The sequence below is a fragment of the Dermacentor albipictus genome, chromosome 1 (assembly GCF_038994185.2).
Source record: "Dermacentor albipictus isolate Rhodes 1998 colony chromosome 1, USDA_Dalb.pri_finalv2, whole genome shotgun sequence".
Taxonomy (NCBI): Eukaryota; Metazoa; Arthropoda; class Arachnida; order Ixodida; family Ixodidae; genus Dermacentor; species Dermacentor albipictus.
Window position 1 is genome coordinate 476382256 of NC_091821.1, and position 20943 is coordinate 476403198.

General features: G+C 46.4%; 1 long non-coding RNA gene across 1 annotated transcript; it reads left to right on the top strand.

Annotated features, from left to right (window-relative positions):
• The first annotated feature begins 17673 nt into the window (after positions 1-17673).
• LOC139059507 (uncharacterized) lies at positions 17674-19144 on the top strand. The gene is made up of 3 exons (XR_011514193.1): positions 17674-18121; positions 18200-18318; positions 19034-19144. It is a non-coding gene; the product is annotated as an uncharacterized lncRNA (long non-coding RNA).
• Positions 19145-20943: the final 1799 nt, after the last annotated feature.

Below are 20943 nucleotides of genomic sequence, written 5' to 3' on the forward strand. Positions count from 1 at the left end.
CCTTCGCTGTTGCTCTTCGTAGTTATCACAGTTCGCAAGTACGTTCAATGCTGCCTCGACTGCCAGTGGCAAAAGTTGGACGTAAGTTACACTTTCGCACCTTTACAGCCGCTTTCTTGTCCCTCCGGTCCTTGCTATCTGGTCGGAATCGAAATTTTCCTTGTACCGGTGCTGGAAACCGCTGGATTATCGTTGCAGTGGTTAATCTCACACCTTATGCAGAAACCGCTGCACTCCCATCTGCAACTACTTAAGACGTTGCATCATTCGTACTGCGACATTTCGTTCTACGTCACGGAGCCCCCTCGGGCACTTAGTGATCAAACCCGCGCTCTTCTGTCTGAAGTCGTGACGTCGCTTCCGAAGGAGTGTCACATCATCCATCGGATCACTAGCGCATACCATCTGCAGACAAATGGGTTGACGGAGTGTTTCAATCGTACTCTAGCGACATGCTCGCCTTGTACGTCGCGTCCGACTATTCCAACTGGGGCACTGTGCGTCCGTTCGTCACGTTCTTCTCCAACACTGCCACTCAAGCCACGACTGTCTGTTTTTTCGTTTTTCTTAGTGAAAGGCCACGAACCAATTCGACACAATTCTACCCTACCAGACTGATTCAGCGGAATGTGTTCCTTCTCGCCGCGACACTAAAGCTCAGGAGCCATCAAGAGCACACAAAGAATATTTTCCCGGAGGCAACAAGCACGCTAAACAACGACGTGTATGTGGAAAACTTGTTCACAGGTGCCGATACTCTAGAGGACGCTATGCACATATGCAAAGAAGCCGAACATGTTCTTCAGATGGCAGGCATGAATCTGAGAAAATGGAAGTCCAATGACCCAAACCTTGCAGCAGAATGGTCAGGAGAGCTAGGAGACGAAAAGGACTTTCAGCACAGATCGCAACTAAGATCCTTGGCGTTTAGTGGAGACCGACTACAGATGAATTCACGTTGAAAATGAGTTCCCTGATTAACTATTTAAAACAGCTTCACGACACAAAAAGGTTCCTTCTACAAGCGGCGGCTTGTATATTTGACCCATTTGGATTACTTGTGCCCATCACTATCACGACTAAAATTATGTTTCATAGCCTATGGGAACAGGTGCTCAATGGGATGACCCACTTCCGTCAGACATTCTAGAAACGTGGAACAAAAGGTGTCAACAGCTTCCCGACCTAAGAAAAGTTTCGTTTCCTAAAAAATTGGGGCAGGGTATGAAGAAGGACAGCGCAGAAACAGAATTACGTCTGTTCTGCGATGCGAGTCCAAAAGCTTGCGGTGCCGTTGCCTATATTGAATCGAGGACGAATCAGGGAATGCCGATTGTTTTGCTGATGGATAAATCAAGAGTGGCCCCACTGAAACGTTTGTTACTACCACGGCTGGAGCTCTTGAGTGTTTTGATTGGCGCATGCCGGGCCCACTACGTGATTGAACGGCTAGGCATACCAACAATTCATGCACACTGCTGGTCCGACTGTAGCGTCGCTTTGAGCTGGATTAAGAGCTCCACACTGAAGCGAAAACCATTTGTGAACGACAGACTACAGGAGGTACAAGCACTAACTGATCCTGCCGTTTGGAAACATTGCCCGGGAAGAGAAAACTCAACAGATCGGCTGACATGGGGCGTACTGCCATCCGCTTTGGTAGTCAGCAAGAGCTGGTGGATGGAACCTAAATGGAGAAAAGGTTTTCATACTTACGACGCGATACCTTCACACATCCCTGCAGTTGAATGCTGCACCGAAGAGCTCCGAAAAGTTCAGGTGCTGAACACCGTGACGCTGGTAGACCAAACGCCTCTCATGTATCTTGAGCACAAGAACTCAATGACACGGGTGCTCCGTGTCACCACCTAGGTTATGCGCTTTCTTCATAACGCACGGAACGCGGCAAAGAAGCGAACGGGAAGCCTGTCAGAGGAAGAGTTAGCACAGGCCGAGAATTGCTGGCTGTAAGTGTCACATACAGAAACCTTTGGAAATGATATCCATTCTCCGATCACTTCCGGGACACCTAATCTTAAGTCCGCCATCGCGGGTCTAAATCCGTTCGTTGAAAGCGACGGCCTACTGACAGTTGGAGGCAGGCTACTGAATAGCGCGTATAAAGAATAGACGCGGCACCCAGTCAGTTAGTATACGGCGTGCATCCGTTTACAAGCTTATTGGCAGCCTGGGAGCATAGGCGGCTTTTACACGTTAGAGTAAGGGACACTCCGACTCAACTTCGCGAAAGATATTGGATCCTGCGAGCTAGACAGGCCGTGAAAAAAAATAATTCGTCATTGTGTTCCGTGTCAAAGTAGCCGCCGCGCGGATGAGCTGTTTGCACCGCTACCATACGACCATATCCGCGAAGCAGAGCCATTTGAAATTACTGGAGTAGACTTCTCGGGGCCGATATTTTATAGCGAGCTGGGAAATTCCCACAAGGCCTTGTAGGCCCTGTATTCCTACAAGGCCCTGTTGACATGTGCCACCACGCGAGCTTTGCATCTGAGACTCGTCAAGGACTTGACAACACAATCTTTCCTTATGTATTTCAAGAGGTTCGTGTCCCGGCTTGGAATGCCCAGGAAAATTTATTCTGACAACGCTCTAATGTTCAAGCGAGCGTCGATAGACCTGGAAAAGCTCTTCTACAAACAAAGGGAGGCGAGATGCAGGCTCACTTGGGCGACAACCACATCGCCTGGAAGTTCATCGTCGAAAGACCACCGTGGTGGGGCGGTTTTTGGGAACGCATGGTGCGAACTGTTAAGACAGGGCTGCGAAAGGTCCTCGGAAGAAGTTCCTTACATTATGACAGCTTGACCACTGTGCTCACTCAGATCGAGGTGGTTGTGAACTCCGCGCGCTGATGTTCCTTCACTTGGACGCGGGGGAGCTTCTGCCCCTAATGCCATCGCATTTTTTAATAAGGCGCCGAATAACCAGTTTACCTAACACTGGAGAAATGGTCTCCACCGAATCTACAAAGGCTGCGCTCAAAAGACGCTGGCAACACCATAGGACACTTGTGGATTCATTCTGGAGAAGATGGAGGCAGGAATAAGCTACTAGTACTTCGCTCTGCTCATGTTACCGCTTAGCGCAAGGAGAGAAGCATAAGGGAAGGGGACATTGTCCTAGTCGGGGAGGAAAAGGTTCTGCGACAGATGTGGAAACTGTGCCGGGTTGTTGAAACATTTCCTGGAAGGGACAGCCGAGTTCTAGCATGCAATATTTCTCTGCCAGACCGAAAGATGCTGAGACGATCGGTCCAAGCCCTCTACCGGCTTGAACTATAGGGGAGGAATAAGCCAACGCGCATTGCGGGGGAGGTTGTTGAGAACTGCTAGCGACCACCGCACGTTTCTTGCAACCGTGATTGGGGGCGCGGCGACGCAGTGAACGGACGAGGGGCGCCCCGCTAGGCTGGCGTTCTGACTGGCGCCTCGACCCGCAACCTGATCCGTGCCCCGTGTTATAGGTGGACCTCCTGCTGGGTGCGAATCGCCGGCGCCTCCGAGAAGGACGAAGGCATCGGTGTGACCAACGGAGAACTTGGATTTTGTTTTTTTCTTTTCTCTTCCTTTTCTCTCCCCGCGATGTCTTTTGTAAAATAAACATTCAGTCTTGAAGCGAACCCCGACGAGTGAGAATCGTTCCTTCGAAGCTCCTGCGTGCGCGGCCGCTATGCCGCCCGAAAGAGTCTCACGCAGTTGTAGTCGCACTCGCGATGTGACCTCCAGAGTGTTGGTCTTAGCTTTTATTCCCCAGAGGCGACTTGAAACATTGTAGACATGAGAAAAATTCCGATTTTCCGAAAATTTATTGCTGAGCACGGGACATCCCCGATGTGTTTCAGTGGTCGCGGGATACACCTTCCGTTGGAGCGTTCGTTCACCGACCGAAATGTCACCGATCTCTAAGGGCTCATGCGCTTGACGTGTCGCAACACATACAGATAAGCACAGAGTTGATAAAGACGATAAGAAGTGGTGAGGAGTTACGTCGGTGTCATAACGGTTGAAAATGAAATGGTTCGAGGCGGATGGATAAGGTGCTGAAGAGCGATAAGGGCTTATAATGGTCGAAACAATTCTGATAAGGTTTGTAACGACCGATAAGATTTTATAAAGATCGGATCGAATGTAGTAAGGTTGATAACAACCGATAGGGTTGATAATGTCCGGAACTAGGGCGATAAGGTTGATAACGACCGATAACGACTGATAAGGGTTTATACTGGTGGGATCAACTTTGACAAGATTGATAATGACACCGGGCTACATGGAGAAGAGCAAGTGGCACAATGCTTACGCACACTTAGACAACTTCAGTGGAGTTTGTGCAGTAATTTTTTTCCTTTGTTAAAAAAGTGCAGAGAACAAAGCAACCAATAGATCAGCAAACACATCTTCATTTGTTGGTTCTGTTAATGTGGTTTCTTTTGAATGTTTTAATAATGCCTGCACTTCGAGGACTTATAAAGACGAATGCGTCACATAGCTCTCTTTGCCATTAAATCTTTCGCCATTCGTTTCTTCAAATGGAACATTTTTCTCGAAAAGGAGGCAACTGCTTGTGTCAGTCGTTTGGAAAGGTTACCAGAAAAATACAGAACTTTAAGCCACCAGAAAGCAAATCAACCGATGTTTCCCGTCTCTCTGCCAGACCATAAAACCCCTCATTTCTCCCCTGTATTGCTATTTAAGTATAACGCCCAATTTCTGCCCTCCGAATTAAAAAGAAATATATATTATATGTATCTATATAAAACACAAAAGTGCAGGACCCTAATTGTATAGAATAGATTCTTTGATCTACTTGATCTTTTTTATTTATTCATTAGGTACGTGTAGATATGTAAGCGATTGAAAAAAAAAAACATTGAAGTTCTTTTTCGTTTTTTTTCGACCAGGACAAAATTAAAAAAAAAACATAGCTTCCTGCAGACTTCTTCGGTTGCGATGTGACTCCGTTCGACGTATCTAAACGTTTGCTGAAAAAAAAAAGGAGTTTGGGAGCCTGCGAAGCACCTGCATCCATCCACGTGGTAGCAAGGACTTTCCTTCAACCAACCCTTGAGCCCCCTCGTCTGTCGCATACAACAGATTTCGCCTCCTTCAGCGGCATGTGAAAGAAACTGGTCCGAGTTTGCAAATGTGCATACAAAGCTACGCAACACGCTCGCAGAGGATCGCGTGCAGGAACTCGTGCACAAGCATTCGAACCCCTATGTCTGGTAGGCTTCGTCCACTGAACAGTGAAGCGTTGAGACGTCAAGCGGAAATGAATCGGACACACGTTGATACAAATGCCGGTCTTGACGCTTTGATATGACATCAATGCCTTGACGTGAAATTGCGCCTAGATTTTGAACCCGGAAGCTCTGCTGGCACTTCTGTAGCTATAATGTAACAGTTCAGTTCTTTTCAGAGTTATAGAAATAAATGTGTCGGGTTTTTAATAGCTCTGCGCGCAGTAATTCTTTATTTTTTTTTCAATTTTTTATATTTATCAGAAAAAAAACATGACAAAAATAAGTTTTTTCACGCTTCTTAAAAGTTCATGAAATTTTGCATCTCTAGGCATCTGCCACCACCGTGGGTGTGTGCACGTTCTTCGTCAATCCTCCATAATGTGTATGTGCCACGGTGACTAACGATGTACAGAATCCTTAAATGTAGCAGCACATGTGTCTGTTCTTCTTTGCGCATACACTTGCTATTATCATTATTCCGTCGACTAGCGCAACATTGCCTTCGGCCTCATAGTTATCTTGTAGACGTCTCTGGTACATGAAGTACAAGGTACTCGATAAATATACCTAAGATACTAAATACTAGCAAATATTTACTCAACAGAGCACTAAATACCCGAATTTTGAAGGTACCGCAGTGGAGTACAAAATACCCATAAAAGTGTTGCGTTACTTTCAAGGTATCTTCAATATAGCACACATTGCACAAACAAAAGAAAGTTGTGACTCACAGAAGCTTTATTTCGTCAAACAAAGCAAGCAGCCGATTTACCAAACGATTAGCTCGCCCCTTGAAGAAAGCTGCTTTTAAGAACTTACGTTGACAGCTTGCCTCCTTCGTTTTGGAGATATGACCGCCTAAATCAATGAGCCACTCTACAGGACAGAAGCGTTGTACTTAAGCAAAAGCGCCGAATGGAAGGAGCGCTTCAATACCCCTGTCGCATCTTGGTCTCTACTGTCGTACTAAAATTAGGGACATTTTTGTTGCACTACATTTGCATTTTAGGTCTTGTCCGTTGATGACGAGTTGCGGAAGGAAAAGCACTCATCTGCTGCCCGGTCTCGTTACATTTTCTTGCTTTAGTGCACAGCAAGTCAGCTGCAAAGCAAACCTTGAGCCCTCGCCCAAGAGACGGTGACGAAACGCGGTCGCACACAGCCGTCATAATGATAAACGACGACCGGCCTGTTTTTTCTCTTTCTTTCTTTTTCTCTTGCACGCCGATTTGCGGCATCTGTCAGAAACTTGGCGCACGATGACATCGGAGTGATGGCTGTGGACGCTTCGAGTCGAAGTACCGAGCCAATGCATTCCTGCATTCGCAACTAGTCAACTCCGGTTCAACTATCTTGAAGAGCATATCTTAAACAAAGAGCGTAAGTTAACGCCGAAAAGTACTTAAGTTACGCTAAATAAAGCTTTAAAATACTGTTTCTCAAGTACCAAAAATACTCACAGGAGTATTTAAAATACACTATCTTGTGTAGAGTACATTAAGTACGTACAGGTCTGTCTTATACGCTGCGTTCACCTGATGTGACCTCTTAATTTTTTTTTCACTTCGGCACAGCTTGTGAGCGGTGCAGTTCAATAACATAGACATCCCATAACATTCATGTTACGATGTTTGCGTTGGATAAAAACGAGCGTTGTAAGAGATTGCCTGCGGCGGATTGAAAGGATGAAAGGAGGATGAAAGCGAAGAAGTTTGTACGCAACACCGTAGGTTGCGCAAACAGGATTTAACACACACCGCTTAACTGAAGCTTCGCTTCTTGTGGATTCCTACAGATGCGATGGATTTGCACGTTTTTTCGCCTTTTCATTCGTCCTACCTGGAGCGCCAACCCTCGCAACAATGAAGTGCCGCGCATCATAGCGGACCCAGGTGCTAGCATCGCGGCACCGAGTAACCAAAATCTTGTGCGCATGGTGTTCGTACGTCACAACGCCGCCCTCCTCCCCAGTGTGCCCATCGAACGAGTTTTCAGTGTTGCTGCTGGTTCCCTCGCAACAAAACGAGATGGCCCAACCGATGAAATTTTTCAAAAGGAATTATTAGTAAACAAAAGCAACGTGTGAAGAGTTGCAAGGGACGCACTAAAAGAGCCTTTCTATCTATAGCGTTTGTGCAATGTTACTAAAGGTTGGGACAAAGTGACGTAAATGTAATCCATTACATTTTACTAATTGCTCAAGTACTTGTGTGGGGCATGTAATTAGCGACAGCAATCAATTCCATTTCTGAAAAAAGAACATGTCCCTAGAATTTTGATCAGTTTAGCATGTACACGTCTGCGTAGAGGAAACCCTAACACAGCAACACAAGTACTCTTTTTTTTTCAGCGCGACAGCTTTCTTCGGCTCCTCCCTTCACTTGCTGCCTGTCCGTTTTCCACCGCCGTGTGGCCAACTTGGATACCAGATGTCACTATTTGTCACGATAAATAAAATAAATGAAAATGTCCGATGATTGGTTTCGAAGCCATACGTGGCCCGCGCGCCGTAACTTGCAGTTAATATGCGGTGGGTGAAACAGCATAAGCGCGAGCCGAGATTGCTGATGACTTCACGCTCGCTGTCTTCCCGCGCGCTCTGTATCGCGTAATCCACGCTTTGGAGACACTCTGAAGCGAGCGCCAGTATATGAAGCGTTCGCTCGCCGCTGCCGACGCTTTTAATTTGAATCGGATTTTATTAATGTACACAAGGTTGTTTCTACGAAATGAAACATATATCACACCTGCATTGCGACAGCGAGTGGTCGCGGTCACCAAGTGAGATCTGTTCATGCTGGCCCGTGTGCGTATCAGATGCTTTTTAATTTACGTGATTAGCGAATGTTTATTGAAATATAAATTGCCGATAGAACTACGAACACTGCTTCGTGTATTTGTCGAATACCTTGCTATCGCTGTCAATGCATTGCCTTCCGAGCAAAACTGCACCAGACATTTAACATTATGCCATATTGTGCATTGAAGCAGCGAAATAAATGGAGCGTCAAGGTATTTTTTTTTGTCTTCTTTTGGGGACACAGATTTCAAAACTGCCCGTGCCATCCTCAAGATGCGTTCCAAGTGGATGTGCCTTGAAAACTCACTGCCTACAAGTCGTAAATTACAGGATGTTGCAGGGTAATCAGCAGGATTCCAGCAATTAGTCGATTACAAATTTCGATTTTTCGTGCAAAAAAAAAAAATATGACCGCTGATACGATCTGACCGCAGCCATGACCGCAGCCATCAGGAAACGACGTCGAAGCCGCGCATCATGATGATGAAAAAAAGTAGAAAACATTGTATTCACTTCATTGGTACATGGTTGCGGCACTTATCCGACTCTCGAGCGGCTCTGATTAACACGGGGGCCAGGACGGCCTTAAATATAACCCATTGCAGTCTTGTGGTCATCACTGTCTTTTTGGAGAGCCTGTAGAAGTATTAGTGCTTTCGTCAGGCTCTGCCGTCGACGACCTCCTACTTTTCGGGTTTCCTTCTCTTCGTCCTTGCCTTTGTGCCAGCTCGGGGGATAAAAGAGGAGATGCTATTTCGGAGAAAGGGGCAATTATGTGGATATGGGGACGCCCGCTTGAATGCTTCTCACACTTGACAGGTCGATGTCCAGGTTTACTGTAACGGCCTTTTGTGGGACGAGGCAAATCATCTTGTCATGGGAACGTACGCCTGAATGTCCCTCACACTTTACAGGCCGATCATAACAGCCCGTCCGCCGCCTCAGGAGGTCTCGAAGGGGTTCCAGTATCCAAGCACCTCGAAGAGACTGGTAGACTTCGTGCCTCTGCTTCGTTTCGTCGATCGTTACAAGGCCTGCCTGGTGACACCTGGCAATAAATCCCGCCAGACCCAATGCACAACAAACAGAAAGCACCCAACTAACCACGAGAACTGCCAAGTTCGCACGTTCTTCACAGAGAACCCTACAAGAATCGTACTTGCGGCCCTCGCTCGAGATTTCTGAAACCTAACAAAAGAGGAAACCAGACTTACAACCAGCCTAACGTTTTTGTGTTTCCTTTTTCCGAGAAAGCCACGGTTGTCGAGAGGAACGTATTGAAATCCAGCAATAATGGCGCAAGCATAAATTCATAACGAACGAACAAAACGCTTTCGAAGAAAAGCAAAGAAGGAAAAAGGGCCCTTGACAAGGAACAAGAAAGCTATGGATGCGCCTGATTCGACAATCATTGCCTCTTAATGTACACTCGATTGGATCGCTGTCTGAAGGCTTTCGTGCCTCTCCGAAGGCAACAAAGGGCGCCAAGCATGTATACGCTGCCCTCTGTCGTCTTCTGCCACTTTGTGTGCCCGCGGCTTGCTTTTTCGTCCCTGAAAAGGAGGCCATAAACGCGGGAAGAATTGCCAGCCTCCTTTTTCCATCACTCTCACGGCGCATTCTAGGGCAGTGATAGTCTGGCTGATCCTGTCAGGCACATCTCCGCCCGGTTGAACCTTTCAGCCGCACCCCTACTGGCAGAGACGCGTTCCGATTTGTTGTTAGGTGATGCCTTCGTTTTCTCACCTGCTACAATGAGCCCTTTGAAGTGCTCTGTGATGTCCTGTTCTCTTATCTTACGGGCTGAGGTGTGACAACTTTCCCTATTCATCGCTGAACCGACACTTGGCTCGCTTGATCTTGCGCTGTTTAACCAATTTTTGCCATGCTAGGCGGTCCCTTAATGCACCTCAGAAGTTCCCAAACGTTGGATTTCTGCCCTGATGGATCGCTCTGCCATTCTTCTCTCCTTTTGACGAGTCCGGAAAGTCGTCCAAGTGCGGAAGTACGAAAAGAGTACGCGTTATATGCAGAAGATATTACCCTACGGGCAACCAGCGGCTCGTTAGGAAAAAAAAAATCCTGCAAGAAGCAGCGACTGTTGTTGAAACCTTCGCTCGCAGCAGCGGAATGAGCTGCGCTCCCGATAAATCAGGATTTATCAGGATCCGAGGTCGAGGCCGTCAAACTCACGAGCCGGTCAACCTCTTTCTAGGGGACAGCCATATAAGGGAGGTCCAGAAAATGCGAGTCCTCGGACTGTGGCTGCTAAGCAACAAACGAGTAGACCACACCATTAAACTCTTAGGACTACGGTGAAATAGATCTCCCGTATGATTCGTAGAGTAACTTATCTCGGAAAAGGTTTCAAGGAAACAGAGATGATCCGGATCGTTCAGGCTTGTGTGCTAAGTCGTCTCACATGTAGCCTCCCTTTCCAGGATTCCCACGAAACAGAACTAAAAGCCCTAGATGCGTTGATCGCAACGTCGTACAAAGTGGCTCTCAGCCTACCTCAGGGAACTTGTACTAAACGCCTGCTGGTCCTCGGGATTCACAATAACTACGAGGAGCCACGGCAGCGACGCTCATATCTCAACGGGAGCGGGTTAGCTTAACCACCTCTGGCAGAAAATTACTTTGCCGCGTAGGTTACCGTACTCGTCAACAGTATGCAGGAGAAGAGCTCGAATTTCTGCCGAAAGTCCTTCGTGAATGGTAGCCCCAGTCCCTATAAGAACATGAGTCCGAAATACTACCGGGGTCGTAGAAGTGCTCGAGCTCGAAAGCTAATGCAGCGATTCGGTGGAAACCCGGATACACTCTACACAGATGTCGCTCGATGTGGTGCTTACAAGTACGCCCTCGCAGTAGTAGGAGCGGCCGCAGGTCAAAGGCTTGTGACTTGCACCACGGCTAGAGTTGCATCTGCGAATACCGCAGAAGCTTCAGCCATCGCGCTAGCTATTAAAACTAAGGACGCTCTGGGACAATCGTCGATAACCAAGTCGCATGTAGACTCTTCCTCACCGGGAGGCTACCACACAACACCACTCACCTATTAGGATCTAACCCAACGCAGAAACTCATGATCATCTGGTGCCCGTGCCACGCAGGACTTGAGGGCAATGAGAGAGCGGACGGCGCAGCTCGTGCTTTTGTCACCCGAGCGGTGAACCACTCTGATGAAAACCCCTTCTTACCACGAGACATCCTTGAGCACCAACGGCGCGAGCGAAGAAAGTACTGTCCACCGCACCCTGACCTATCCAGGCGTGACTCTTATGACTGGCGCCGAATACAGACGCACATATTTCTTTATTTGAAATACCTAAACACCTTTATTTGAAACATGCCATTCACCCAACGCTGTACAGCGTTCGCTGTCCTTGGTGCGGAGGCAGGCCAGCTCTTGCCCACATTCCGTGGGATTGCCAGAACAGGCCACCCAAAATTAATACACCAAAAATAGCCGGCAAACTTTCAGGAAGGGAGCAGTGGGAGACTTGGCTCGCCAGCGAGGATCGGGAGATGCAACTAGCGCTCCTCGACCAGGCAAGGCGGACCGCTCAAGTCAGTGGGGCTCTGGACTAGGGGCTCCACCCACTCGCTTTCTGCACTTTTTTTTTTGAATAAGCATTTTGATATATACTTTCTGGCAATTTTAGACACTTTGCATATTTCTATTGATTATTCTAATAACAAGGTCATCTTACTTTGTTGCCATAACTATTTCTTTTCTCTCAAACGTATCCGAACCTAGAACGACTCGGACCATTGCAAATTTCATTTTATTTTTTTTCCTCCAGGACTGCAGAAAAGGAGGTTGACTGGTTTCCCTGAAGTTGAACAAAAACTCGAGCGAGAAAAGTGAAATACGAGACAAAAACTAACAAAGCTCCTCACAGTGCAGGTGTACTTCAAGAAACCTTAAGGCCTAAATTACGCAAGTTCTTGGTCTGACGCAGTGATCGTAAGAGGCGCACTCTGATAAGAAGAAATGCGTGACGGCTAGGCAACTCACGATATTAACGCTCACGTGAAGTTAGAGCGTATACAACGTGCATGAAGTGGCAGCTGCTGGAATAACTATCCTGCTTTTGCGGCATTTAACGAAAAATCAGTGGAAATTAGGAAATGACTGCACGTGCCCGCTTTAACGACCTGCCACAGCTGCCAGAAACACGGGAACAACGCATGTTTGTCATGTACGACGAATGCTACAGGTGTAAATCGTCACTTACAGCGCATACATAGACAGAGGACAAAAAAAGCGACGTAGACAAGCGCTGTCTACGTCGCTTTTTTTGTCCTCTGTCTATGTATGCGCTGTAAGTGACGATTTATACCATGGAATACCAACTAGCCCGTACTCAAACCTTGCTACAGGTGCGTTTGCCGGCTTTGTTCTACTTGTCGTTTTAGTTTTGAATAAACTACTGCATTGGCGCGAGTTGAGCGTTTGGAACAGACACGGGAATATATATATATATATATATATATATATATATATATATATATATATATATATATATATATATATATATATATATATATATATATATATATATATATATATATATATATATATATATATATATATATATATATTCCTTGCTGTTTTAACGCGGACGCTCCGTGAAAAAAAAAAAACGGCCTTTTGATCAGTTTAGTCATCACTCACTTGCGATATCGCTCGACGAAGTGTGTGTATTCGCTAACGTCCTGACCTAACGCACCGTGGGCGTAGCTCGTCGCTGCGTGCATCTTTTTTTTTGCTTGGGCTGATATAGCGCCCAACGTAACAGGGCTCGTTGTACACGTAGCTGTACATACCGGGTGTCACAGAAAATAAGTTCGAAATTTCTGAAATATAAAGAAGCTATGTTTAAACGATTTCTTCGAGATTGCGTTTACCACCGCGGCGAACATTTTGAAACAGCTTGACGTAGTAATCATAAAATGGTGAAATTAAATGTAATTAATTTTTTAATCGTAACACTCAGATGATTTGCCGTAAGGCAAGTCCGTCGTTAGAGGCGATCAAAACCAATTCCTGATATGAGAAGAAAAAAACAGAAAAAGAAAGAAGAAAGTAAAGGAAAAGAAAACAGAAACAGATAGTTTTACCAGCGTAATCATTTGCGACCAGTTCCACCTAAAAAACCGAATCTGATGGGAGCTGTACTACGGAACGACTCTTTCCATTTTCGAATCTTCCTTTACTTCGTCATTGGCTGACAGGATGCCACACCTACGTTTTCATCGGTATTGGTTGCGATTCGTGATAAAAGAAAAGAATAGAATAAATGGCAAAAAAGGCATCCTTACATAGGATGTCGTAGCTAACGTTAGTCAATCCGTTCAATGAAAACATAAATATTTAGAAAATATGGTGCAACGTGCGATTTTAAGACGCACGGCGTTAATTCTGCGCGTGCGCCTCGTCAGACTTCTGACGACCGGACACCGTAGGCCGTACAAGCGTTTCTCGCATCGTGATTTCTGATATCTCTCTCTTTCTTTCTCTCTCTCTCTCTCTAACAGCTTGGATAACATTAGCTGGAACACACGGTGTATAATACGGCTTCTGCGAACTGCCGAGGAACGCACCGGTCATGCCCTCAGACCAGCAGAAGCCCACGAGTCACTCGATGTTAAGTCGTGCGAGCATGACGCGAATGACCTCGTCAAACTGCGATTATTGCTCGCGCCACGTTCGACCGACGGTGAGGCGAAAGCAGTCACGTAACTTCTTCATCGCAGCGTTTATGAAAAGCTAGTATCCGTATTTCGTACATCTTTCTAGCCCACATCCTGACACCTGTATCGGAAATGAATTCTTCGGCGCAACCTTCCTTGTGCGAACGTAAAGAGCCTGTTTACCTGAGTTGTAATGTTTTTTTTTCAATCTCTCGCACAGCTATGGCGTCAACAAGGCCGGTGACGGACCGCACGCTGTATCTCCCCCGCGTATACGCGCTGTTCCAATTTTCCTTTCTACGCACCTGCTCGTGCGCAATCACAGAAATTTTCGTCTTATTTTCTGAATCACTGCACCATAAGTACGCCGCATGTCAATTATAAACAAATCCATAATACAGTAAAAGGTACCGGTATTTATCGCACCAACGACAGTGCATGCGCTAACTTCCGAAATCCCCACTGAGATTGGTCACGCCGAAATGAGAAATTATTTTCTCCGTTTTTGTGCCAAACTTCTCTAAACGTGCCAAAGTGGGATGATTCGTTGAAAAGAATATCTCCTTCAGTCACGAATTCGGACTGCCTGTTGATAAGTGCGTCCAAAGAGCTCGAAGTGGTATGGCCACGCTTTGTGCGTTTGCTAGTGTGTATTAATGATTGCAAAGCAAATATATATCTTGTTATTGTGCAGTCAGGCACGCTACGTTTGTATTCAAAAATATACAATTCTACATCTGCGCGTTAATTACTAGATGCATGCATTACTAGAGCGAAAAAAAATAAAGCTATATTTTTAGTCATAATAATTCTTTCGAGGGAACGTGACAGGTGGAACATCCCGTCAAAAGAAGCATGATAGTGCCTTATAGAAATTGGTCATTTGTATACAACGCTCACATCTAAGTGAAATAGAGCCATTGCGAGCACACGCGGAGGGTTGTAGGGTTCAATTTACCTAAAGCTCAATGTCCACGTTTTTTTTCTTTTTGCCTTGCCGCCACTGGAGAGAAATGGCAAAGAGAAGTCGCTTGCACTAATGTGGGCACAGTGTCTGAAGTGGATATGAGTGGTGACGGATTAGTCTGGCAGCCGGTTTTATCATTGTTAGGCTCATACAAAAGAAACATATGGGTCGAACTCATCTACGATGACTGTTCAAGCATGCAAATAGCCGGAACGCACTGTACCAAGGAAGAGTGGGACGCCCTCCTGCGAAGTCCCGTCTTTGAGGATCAAATCCTGGCCGTCCAGCGCGCCCGCGATCGGGCCGGCAGACTAGATCTGTCAGTGCCGTCGTGGGATTAGCCAGGTGCGCGTTTTATCGCGCTTTGCTGGACCAAATAAAAGTTTATTCACTCACTCACTCACTCACTCACTCACTCACTCACTCACTCACTCACTCACTCACTCACTCACTCACTCACTCACTCACTCACTCACTCACTCACTCACTCACTCACTCACTCACTCACTCACTCACTCACTCACTCACTCACTCACTCACTCACTCACTCACTCACTCACTCACTCACTCACTCACTCACTCACTCACTCACTCACTGTGTATAATTAGGACTTTTGAAAGTGATTCAGATGAGAGCGACTTCAGGCAGAATGTGTGGGTTTATTGACCAGTTGCCTTCACCCAAACAGTTCACGTACTCGTGACGCCTGCGGCAGAAAGGATGTTGCACATCCGCCGCCAAGTTTTGTGAGTGGTGGCACTGACTAACACTCCTAGGGTTAGTTCTAGTAGTAAAAACATAAATTTCTAAGAAAGTGGATGGGAAAGCGGCGCCCCGGTAGCTCATTTGGTGGAGCATCGCTCGCGTAATGCGAAGACGTGGGATCGTTCCCCACCTGCGGCAAGTTGTTTTTTCATTCACGTTAATTTCCATTAGTTTGTCATTTATTTAATTCACTTAGTGAGCAGAAATAGTTTCCCCTATGCTGTCGTTGGTTTGTTGGCTTCTTATGATTAATAAAAATCGGGCCCCTAGGTTAACCCCCTTTGTTCTTGTCCAGCCAAATAAGGGAATTTATGAGCCCGAAGTTTCGGAGCCCATTCGGCTCCTTCTTCAGGGGTTATTCTTCGGGGGTGGCAGTGTGCAGCTTTTAAAAAGTCCTTCGTAGAAGAGACGAGGGGGTAGGGGTGAGAGCGAAAGCCGGGGAGACACTTGCACGGGGAACCTTTCCTTGAAAGACTGGAAGAAATGAAAGGGTACGGCTGGCGGCGGCGGTGCTGGTCGGAGGCAAGACCGATGCGGGGGGGGGGGGGGGGGGCGAGTGCTTGACCGATGGGAAGGTGGTTGAAGAGGTTGAGGGGGAGGGAATCGTAGACGTTTAGGTGTTGGTGACGTAGAGGGGGGCATTATCTGGCTGGATAGCTAGATAACTGGATAACCTGAAAGTAAACTGGTCTCCCAATCTAAAGAATGCTATTTGCAATAAAAAAATCAAGGGAGGACAAAGAGCTACCATCCCCTGGTGGCAGCTGGCTACTAGTGAGTGAAGGACTCGAGAGAGGAGAAAAGAGAGGGGGGGCATAGTGATGGAGAGGAGGGAGAGGGAATAAGGACAAAAAGTTAGGAACAGAAGGACACTAGAATCAAGCATGTGTGCCAAATTCTTCGGGCGGCACTTAGGCTACGTTCACACTTGGGAAACTGCAAGCGGACGGAAAAGCCAAAGCGGCCGGATAATCTTTTTCGCGCATGTACAAAACGTTCACATTAGTTTCGCCACTGCAGCGGAAACCACGTCCGCTTTCGCCCACATTTATCTAGTTGGCGTACGTTTGTCCGCCTGGTGGCACTGTTCATCACACTATTTCAAGACATACGTTCATTCATTGACCCATCAGTTACTAAAAGCTACTGGGCGTGTCGTTTTTAACTTTCGTCCACCACGGAAGATAAACGAGACATAGTTTCGATAGCTTTGGCTAGTTGCTTTTTCTAAAAATAGACAATGAGCAATGGAAAATGTTAAATTTTACGACCTGATGTTTACATGCGATTGCAGCTTCCGGTAAAGCGGAACGTCTTTCCGCTCCGCCTGGGCGAAAAAATCGGTCCGAGACCGATTTTTTCGCCGCCTGGTTTTCCGCCCGTTTCTCCGCCTAGGCGGGCGGATTTTGTCAAGTTTTTTCCGCTTCCGCCTGCTCCGACACCAAGTGTGAACGCAGCCTTAGCGTTCGGCAGATGGCCCTTAAATTAGCACAGAAATTGGAGCACGACGTTTGGCTATAATAAGGACTGTCGCCTTCAAAAATAACAGATGGGCTCACTTTGTCCAATCATGCTTGGATGCAAGGCCAGCGGGGAATGTAATCTCGTGCGCTGTAACACATGATAAGGCCCTGTGAATAGCAGTAACGCAGTTCATTGTGTACATTATGAGTGACAACTGAAGTTTAAGTGATTAAGTGTTTCAGAGACACCGCAGGAAGCACCGACGGGTCGCCCGCGTCGGTGCAACCGTACAGCCACCGTGGAACATCCCACGTGAAAGTTCAATATGAACAGCTGTACCTGTTTACCGCCACAAAGCAGAAAGAAACAGAGAAATAAAAAGAAGGCCTTGGTGATTGTACGTAAAGGAACACTGAATCCATCGTGTACACCGAGAAACACGGTATTATTATCCCGCCTGGCTTTTAACTGAACGCGACAGCCAACACGCTTCATCCGCCAGTTGCCTCTTATGTGCGCACGAAACGTACGTCATCCGGATGGATGAGTTTATTCGGCTTAAACGCTGCACAATGGAAGATTGACGAGGCAAAGTCAGTCGGCCGAGCCGCTTTTGTTCGTTGCTGCGAAAAGACCGCTCAGACCGGATACTAGTACAACGACTAATCTACGGCGCATTCATCGTATAACGAGAAAATGTGGCAGATGCGCGAGAATAGTAGTGCCGAGTATTATTAGTGCTTTAAATGATTGCTTTTGCCGTGACAGATGGATTGCTCCGTTTGTTCGTTGTTTCCGATGCGCCGTCGTTGTCGCCAGGCTGCGCAGTCGTGGCTAGTTTTACTCTTGCAGTATTGCTAAGCAAAAATACAAACGGATTTTTGTCTATCACCGCCACGGGCAACTGTATAGTCTATCCCTGCGCCACTGTGCAGCTACTAGCTGGACGCGCTAACGACTGCGCTGTCGTGCTGCTCCCACCATCCTCCTTCTTTATTATGTGGGAGTAATACCGCACCGCTATTCACCGAGCGCTATCACGTGGTGCAAAATGACGCCAATGTTCAATTGCACCGCTGCGATGCCAACTTTACCGGCGCGGCGCCGACTCGTTCGGACCGTAGAGCGTGCTTTGCATCAATTGGCTTCGGATTGCAGGTACGGTAATCAACGATATGATGTTAATGACTTTCGTGAAGAAATACGAAACACATCATTTTGACACTTGTATTCCAGTATGACGGGGCGCAGCGAAGCAAACTGCACAAATCGCACGGAAGGTGGCAAGGCTATTTACGCGATGCCGTGCGGATGGACGACATCAGCCGGCTACGAAAGGGACCAGGATATGCGAGGTGCGTTCGCCTTGTTTACAAAAGTAACTGTGGCATGTTTACACTAAAGCAGCATTTATCTTGAGTAACACTCCTGTACACGCTGAAGTGCGTACCCCTGGCATGAGAGATTGTTCACTTGTGCAATGTTTGGTGTATATGTGCAGCGTGACACAGACGCGGGACAAAGACTGAACGATACGTCTGTGTCGCACCGCACATATACGCCAAGAATGTTAACTTACCAACTCGCCCAATTCGTTGTGTTGCTTGTACGATTGTTCTTACTATGTGGCTCTAGAACAGTGCGTTCAAAACACAGTAAATACTAGCAGATACAATTTGCCCGTTGCACCCTCGTTTTTCCCTACTCTTCTTTTTTTCGTCGGTATTCTTATTTTTAATGTAAGGTCGATTGATGTGCTGGTGTTCATTGTTTTGTAGTAATCGAAAACATCGTGAATTCCCTCTGATGAGACATTTGTGATAGCTTCAGCATTTACCGCCCACAATATGTTACTTGTTCGATCAGTTTTAGTCGACGTGAAGAATGTAAAATTCTTTCTTTACGTTAATAAGCGCTTTGTTACAGAAAATAACATGAATAGACAAAAAAATGTGTTGTCACATTACAGTCTCAATTGTGCGAATAATTACTTCGCAAGTTTGCCATCTTATGTGATTAGTACAATGAAAATGACCAGTTGTTACTCTTAATAACTTCTTGCTTTTCCAGTGGCTTTGAATTGTGTCCCCCAAGCCTACAAGAACCAGCACTCATCCCCTGCTGCCACCAGCCATTGCTCATCCATTCCCTTGAACGCAATAAACCTGATCTAGAAGCTCGTGCATCTTGAATATTATTCCAGTTGTACATTTGTTGCTACGAACGAGCTGTTAAGTTTGCGGTATGAACCGTAAAAGATGAGCTTTGCATAAAATATGCGCACATGTGAACACTTAAAATGCGTTTAAATCTAAGCGTCTGCACCGCCAAGTGTCTCCACCGCATATATCGAAAACGTGCAGCTGCTGTGAACGACGGTTAGTGATGAAAGACGGTCACGGTTAACGGTCACTGACATAACTGCAGGTACGATAGTTCTCTTGGCGACGAGCATTAATAAGCTGGTTTCGGACGTGAAAATGTGCTCGCACAATTGTCCACCGTACGTGCGTCAAGTTTTCTTTAACACCTTCACACCCTTTGAAAGATTTCTTACCTTCCGGCCCACGCGAGAAAAATTCATATGCATGCTGGAAAACATTTCACCACTTTTTGTTGCAAGGTAACGTGCGTTTGCACGCGAACTTTTCCGCTGTTCGACCCACGGGCGTAGTCAGGATCCTATTTCTAGGGATCGAGGGGGGTCTTACTCCTTACAGTTACATTCGTGCGTGTATTTGTATACGTGCGAGTATATCATGATAATCACCATCACAATCATCATCATCATGTTTTATGTCCACTGCAGGACGAAGGCCTCTCCCTGCGATCTCCAATTACCCCTGTACTGCGCCAACCGTTTCCAACTAGCGCCTGCGAATTTCCTAATTTCATCGCTCCACCTAGCCTTCTGCCATCCTCAACTGCGTTTACCTTCTCTTGGTACCCATTCTGTAAGCATAATGGTCCAACGGTTATCTAAACGGCGCACTACATGACCTGCCCAGCCCCATTTGTTTCTCTTGATCTCAATTAGAATTTCGGCTATACTGGTTTGCTCGCTGAACCAAACCGCTGACTTTCTGTTTTTTACGTTATGCCGAGCATTCTTCGTTCCATCGCTCTTTGCGCGATCCTTGACTTGTTCTCAAGCTTCTTTGTCCGTCTCAATGTCTCTACCCCTATGTCAGCACTGTTTCTACACCTTCGTTTTCAATGATAATGGTAAGTTTCTAGTCAGTAGCTGGCAATGTCTGCCCTATGCGATCCAACCCATTTTTATTCTTCTATGAATTTCCTTTTCATGATCAGAGTTCCCTGTGATTAATTGACCTAGGTAAACGTTCTCCTCCACAGACTCTAGAGGCTGACTGGCGATTTTGAACTCTTGCTGCCTTGCCCGGCTATTCATCATTATCTTTGTCTTCTGCATATTCATCTTCAACCCCACCTTTTCACTCTCTCTGTTAAGGTCCTCAATAATTTGTTGTAACTCGTCTGCATTGTTTCTGAATAGAACAATTTCATCGGCAAACCGAAGGTCGCTGATATATATTCGCCATCGATCCTCACTCCTAAGCCTTCCCAGCTTAGTACCTTGAATACTTCTTCCAAGCATGCAGTGAATAGCATCGGAGATTGTGTCTCCCTGTCTGACACCTTACTTTACACGTATCTTCCTGCTTTTCTTGTGTAGAATTAAGGTACCTATAGGACCTGTGTAGATATTTTCCAAGGTATTTACGTAAGCATCCTGTACTCCTTTATTACGTCATGCCTCTATGATTGCTGGCATCTCTACTGAATCAAATGCCTTTTAGTAATCTATGAAAGCCACAAAGAGAGGCTCATTGTACTCTGCGGATTTCTTGATGACCTGATTAATGACATGGATTCGATCCATTGTAGAGCATCCCTTCCTGAAGCCAGCCTGTTCCCTTGGTTGATCAAAGTCCAGTGTTGCTCGTATTCTATAGCAG